Below are 6683 nucleotides of genomic sequence, written 5' to 3'. Positions count from 1 at the left end.
GCATTATTTTGACACTGCAATTTAGATTTCAGTTTCAAAACACCCCACCCAAATGTAACTCTCTCTGCACATGTTACATCTGCCCCACCTGCAGTGCACAAGGTTTTGCCCATATTGAGAACAATTTTGTACTGCGATCAGATCTGAATAAGGGCCTAGGTCCAAATCGCATGTGTATAATATCCGTTCTGATGCACAGTCCTGTGTTCATCGGAGCGGAGTCGGAGGTTGGACATTCGGCGGGGGATCACGTGCGACTTCTCCCTTCAGAGAATTTGCATAGTGCATGGGGGCCTTTACTTAAGCCATCTTTGATAGCACCAAACCCTGTGGTTTTCTACCACGCTGATACCCTGCGGATGTAGCTATAGTTATGTGCCCTGTACTTGTCCTCTATTGTATTCAGCTGTAGGTCACTGTTTCCCTCATTTGTATATGTACTCTGTAATTGGGCCCGGGGGATCCTTTGTGGTGCCATATAAATAAAGTATAATAACCATAATAATATGCGACCAGTGGCAAACGCAGGATTTTCAGAAGGGGGTTTCCAGAGGGGCGGAGCAAAGCACGGAGATGGACACTTAGGTGACCCAGTATATGCCGGGTCAGTTAAAGTATTATAGATAGACCAAATGTATATAAATAATATTAATAATAAAAATATATATATATATATACATACACATACATACATACATACAGGGGCGTCAACAGCAGTGTAGACCCCTGCGCATAGCAATGTATTGGGGCCCCTGTCAGGAATGTGCTATGAAGCCCCATCACCCATCTACTGGTAGTCTCCTAGCATAATTATTAAAAGATCTATGTATCAGAATCAGAATCAACTTTATTGGCCATGTGTGCTTGTGCACACTAGGAATTTTTTGTGGATCGTATTACATAACAAGAATACAATAAAACCACTAACAGCACACATTATGTATAACTGACTGACGTACCTGGCATTGTCCTGGTTTAAGCCTTTGAGTTATTAAATTATCAATGAGTTGGATATAATGGTTATCATTTATAAATAATTGGCAGCTCTTCCAACACACCCATGGGGTGGCTGCTGAGTGTCGTTTTTTTTTGTTGGGGTTTCGCCAGTAGCCCTATTCCCCAGTTTTCCTTCAGGTGTAAAAGTTTCCATACACGTTACAATTATTGAATACAGTATTGTATATAATACTGTATACAATAATTGTAACGTGTATGGGTACCTTTACTGCCAGCCCGATTGCTGTTCATGTGTGCAATGTGTAATGACCAACCTTGAAAGGAGTGTACACCGGAAGATGCTGTGGCTTTGGTCTCAAATTGCGGTTGGGGATTCTTTGCTGGATACAGGGAGGAAAATCACGCAGCGGCCTTGCACTTTTTCTCACTTGATAAATATTCCCAGACCTGGGCAGGATCCCACGGCCATGCTCTGGAGGATGAGGGACTTCCGGCAGCACTGTGGTCCCTCTGACGCCCTCGGAAGTCTTATTGGGGACACAGACACGGTTTTTCTCCACTCGCGTCTTGATAAACTTGGCCTTGCTTCCGTAGGTCATTGTGCTGCGGGATTCTTCATAAGCACTATCCGCAGGGCTGATGTGCGTGATCATAACCAATCGGCTTTTCCCGCTCAGTGCTCCCTTTAGCAGCCAGGTCAGCTTGCTGTCCCGATAGTTTATATGGCTGCCTGGTCTGTCACGCAGCGCCATGATACACATCCTGAGGGTAAGAAGGGATCGGTTGATGTATCCTCCTTCTTTCATGGTCTGGCCGCTGTTCTTAGTCTGGCTTGCTCGTTCTGATCCCGCAAGGTCTACCATGTACAACTTGCCTGTGCTCACACTATCACTGGCTGTCTGCTTTATGGTGACCTGCAATACTGCATGTGAGCGGGATGAGGTCTTATTAGCGGCTGTGGGAGCTTCTGTGCGCCGCTTGTTGCCCTTCTTCAGCAGGGTCATGGCTTCCTCAGGAGTGCTAAGGGAGAATGTAGAAATCCCTTCTATGTTGGTGTTGCCATTGGGATCCTCTCTGAGGACCAAAGACCTAGAGGAAGGTCTTAATAGGTCTCGGACGGTTTCATTATAGATCTCCGCGTATGATAATGATACGGAGAAATTCTTTTTTTCCCCAGTCTCCTCAATGGCTTTAAACAGGTCCTTCAGGGTGCGATATATTACTCCAGGTTCGCGGTCCTTACCCATCATGGTGAAGGTCTTTCCGGTGCCTGTGGGGCCGTAGGCAAATATGGCAGCATTGTACCCGGACAGGATGTCACCCAATAAGGGCTTCACTGTGGAATCATACACAGTCTCCTGGGTAGCTGCCTGGTCAAACACCTGGTTAAATTGGAATGTTGTTTCTCTTGTCCTGGTGGAGCGCAGGACATCGTTAGGATCCTCACCGGGGTCCTGCAATAGCACTGTCTGCGGTCCGAGCTGGTGTGTGATGCATCGGGCGCGGTTCTTAGTCTCCGTCAAATTAACGGGACGGATGCGCAGAGCGACAGTCATTTGGTGGTCTATAGCTTTATTAGCTTTCGCCTTCTTCATTTTATATCAAACTTCAATCTTCAGAAAAGAGTGAAAAATTATCTGTGTTGGCACAAGTCCAGCAATATTAGATATGACTCAGGAAGCAGTCAGCTGCCAGTGTTCTACCCATCACAGCCCATTGTGACATCATCGGCCCATTGTGACATCATCGGCCCATTGTGACATCACTAGCTGCCATATGGCAGAAGGGCCATATGTATCTCATCCAGGGTCTGCTGTTAAAGAAGTGGTATCGTCTTCTGGTCCCCCTGGGATGTCTTACCTCTTACTTATTTACGTGATAAAAGTTAATAGGCACAAAGAACCTTTTATCTCTGCATGTTTGTAGCCATACACAGCAGTGGGAGCAATTGTATTAGTTCTGAAAGAAAATATATGTTGCCCACAGATGCCAGTGGAAGTGCGCCTACAGTGGCCAAATTATTAATTACTTTAGTATAGTGTGAATACTGCTTCATCTCTCGCGGCAGTTTTATAATCAGGAGAAATATACTAACCATGTACAGTTACCTTGTAATAAACCAGCTCATGTCCTCTCTTTCTGCAGTACAATGCATTAAGGACCGCCAAGGATATTATGCCAAGGATCCTTACAAAAACCATGATGGGACTGGGACAGATGAGGATATGTTAATCCAAATTCTCATCACCAGGGCAGAGGTAACAGGCTATAGTTTGAGAATGGACATTGTGCTGCTAGGAGGACGCAGAGTGTTTCTCACTGATAAGATCACAACATGTGCTGTATGGCCATTCACACAAATTAGGGCCCTTATTCAGATCTGATCGCAGAACAAATTTGTTCTCAAAATGGGCAAAACCATGTGCCCTCCAGGTGGGACAGATGTAACATGTGTACAGAGAGTTAGATGTTGTTTCTGTGCAGGGTAAATACTGACTGCATTATTTTGACACTGCAATTTAGATTTCAGTTTCAAAACACCCCACCCAAATGTAACTCTCTCTGCACATGTTACATCTGCCCCACCTGCAGTGCACAAGGTTTTGCCCATATTGAGAACAATTTTGTACTGCGATCAGATCTGAATAAGGGCCTATGTCCAAATCGCATGTGTATAATATCCGTTCTGATGCACAGTCCTGTGTTCATCGGAGCGGAGTCGGAGGTTGGACATTCGGCGGGGGATCACGTGCGACTTCTCCCTTCAGAGAATTTGCATAGTGCATGGGGGCCTTTACTTAAGCCATCTTTGATAGCACCAAACCCTGTGGTTTTCTACCACGCTGATACCCTGCGGATGTAGCTATAGTTATGTGCCCTGTACTTGTCCTCTATTGTATTCAGCTGTAGGTCACTGTTTCCCTCATTTGTATATGTACTCTGTAATTGGGCCCGGGGGATCCTTTGTGGTGCCATATAAATAAAGTATAATAACCATAATAATATGCGACCAGTGGCAAACGCAGGATTTTCAGAAGGGGGTTTCCAGAGGGGCGGAGCAAAGCACGGAGATGGACACTTAGGTGACCCAGTATATGCCGGGTCAGTTAAAGTATTATAGATAGACCAAATGTATATAAATAATATTAATAATAAAAAAAAATATATATATATATACATACACATACATACATACATACAGGGGCGTCAACAGCAGTGTAGACCCCTGCGCATAGCAATGTATTGGGGCCCCTGTCAGGAATGTGCTATGAAGCCCCATCACCCATCTACTGGTAGTCTCCTAGCATAATTATTAAAAGATCTATGTATCAGAATCAGAATCAACTTTATTGGCCATGTGTGCTTGTGCACACTAGGAATTTTTTGTGGATCGTATTACATAACAAGAATACAATAAAACCACTAACAGCACACATTATGTATAACTGACTGACGTACCTGGCATTGTCCTGGTTTAAGCCTTTGAGTTATTAAATTATCAATGAGTTGGATATAATGGTTATCATTTATAAATAATTGGCAGCTCTTCCAACACACCCATGGGGTGGCTGCTGAGTGTCGTTTTTTTTTTGTTGGGGTTTCGCCAGTAGCCCTATTCCCCAGTTTTCCTTCAGGTGTAAAAGTTTCCATACACGTTACAATTATTGAATACAGTATTGTATATAATACTGTATACAATAATTGTAACGTGTATGGGTACCTTTACTGCCAGCCCGATTGCTGTTCATGTGTGCAATGTGTAATGACCAACCTTGAAAGGAGTGTACACCGGAAGATGCTGTGGCTTTGGTCTCAAATTGCGGTTGGGGATTCTTTGCTGGATACAGGGAGGAAAATCACGCAGCGGCCTTGCACTTTTTCTCACTTGATAAATATTCCCAGACCTGGGCAGGATCCCACGGCCATGCTCTGGAGGATGAGGGACTTCCGGCAGCACTGTGGTCCCTCTGACGCCCTCGGAAGTCTTATTGGGGACACAGACACGGTTTTTCTCCACTCGCGTCTTGATAAACTTGGCCTTGCTTCCGTAGGTCATTGTGCTGCGGGATTCTTCATAAGCACTATCCGCAGGGCTGATGTGCGTGATCATAACCAATCGGCTTTTCCCGCTCAGTGCTCCCTTTAGCAGCCAGGTCAGCTTGCTGTCCCGATAGTTTATATGGCTGCCTGGTCTGTCACGCAGCGCCATGATACACATCCTGAGGGTAAGAAGGGATCGGTTGATGTATCCTCCTTCTTTCATGGTCTGGCCGCTGTTCTTAGTCTGGCTTGCTCGTTCTGATCCCGCAAGGTCTACCATGTACAACTTGCCTGTGCTCACACTATCACTGGCTGTCTGCTTTATGGTGACCTGCAATACTGCATGTGAGCGGGATGAGGTCTTATTAGCGGCTGTGGGAGCTTCTGTGCGCCGCTTGTTGCCCTTCTTCAGCAGGGTCATGGCTTCCTCAGGAGTGCTAAGGGAGAATGTAGAAATCCCTTCTATGTTGGTGTTGCCATTGGGATCCTCTCTGAGGACCAAAGACCTAGAGGAAGGTCTTAATAGGTCTCGGACGGTTTCATTATAGATCTCCGCGTAAGATAATAATACGGAGAAATTCTTTTTTTCCCCAGTCTCCTCAATGGCTTTAAACAGGTCCTTCAGGGTGCGATATATTACTCCAGGTTCGCGGTCCTTACCCATCATGGTGAAGGTCTTTCCGGTGCCTGTGGGGCCGTAGGCAAATATGGCAGCATTGTACCCGGACAGGATGTCACCCAATAAGGGCTTCACTGTGGAATCATACACAGTCTCCTGGGTAGCTGCCTGGTCAAACACCTGGTTAAATTGGAATGTTGTTTCTCTTGTCCTGGTGGAGCGCAGGACATCGTTAGGATCCTCACCGGGGTCCTGCAATAGCACTGTCTGCGGTCTGAGCTGGTGTGTGATGCATCGGGCGCGGTTCTTAGTCTCCGTCAAATTAACGGGACGGATGCGCAGAGCGACAGTCATTTGGTGGTCTATAGCTTTATTAGCTTTCGCCTTCTTCATTTTATATCAAACTTCAATCTTCAGAAAAGAGTGAAAAATTATCTGTGTTGGCACAAGTCCAGCAATATTAGATATGACTCAGGAAGCAGTCAGCTGCCAGTGTTCTACCCATCACAGCCCATTGTGACATCATCGGCCCATTGTGACATCATCGGCCCATTGTGACATCACTAGCTGCCATATGGCAGAAGGGCCATATGTATCTCATCCAGGGTCTGCTGTTAAAGAAGTGGTATCGTCTTCTGGTCCCCCTGGGATGTCTTACCTCTTACTTATTTACGTGATAAAAGTTAATAGGCACAAAGAACCTTTTATCTCTGCATGTTTGTAGCCATACACAGCAGTGGGAGCAATTGTATTAGTTCTGAAAGAAAATATATGTTGCCCACAGATGCCAGTGGAAGTGCGCCTACAGTGGCCAAATTATTAATTACTTTAGTATAGTGTGAATACTGCTTCATCTCTCGCGGCAGTTTTATAATCAGGAGAAATATACTAACCATGTACAGTTACCTTGTAATAAACCAGCTCATGTCCTCTCTTTCTGCAGTACAATGCATTAAGGACCGCCAAGGATATTATGCCAAGGATCCTTACAAAAACCATGATGGGACTATGACAGATGAGGATATGTTAATCCAAATTCTCATCACCAGGGCAGAGGTAACAGGCT

Source organism: Crinia signifera, chromosome 11 (genome assembly GCF_055691185.1).
Source record: "Crinia signifera chromosome 11, ASM5569118v1, whole genome shotgun sequence".
In the NCBI taxonomy this organism is placed as follows: domain Eukaryota; kingdom Metazoa; phylum Chordata; class Amphibia; order Anura; family Myobatrachidae; genus Crinia; species Crinia signifera.
This window is presented reverse-complemented; position numbering follows the sequence as displayed.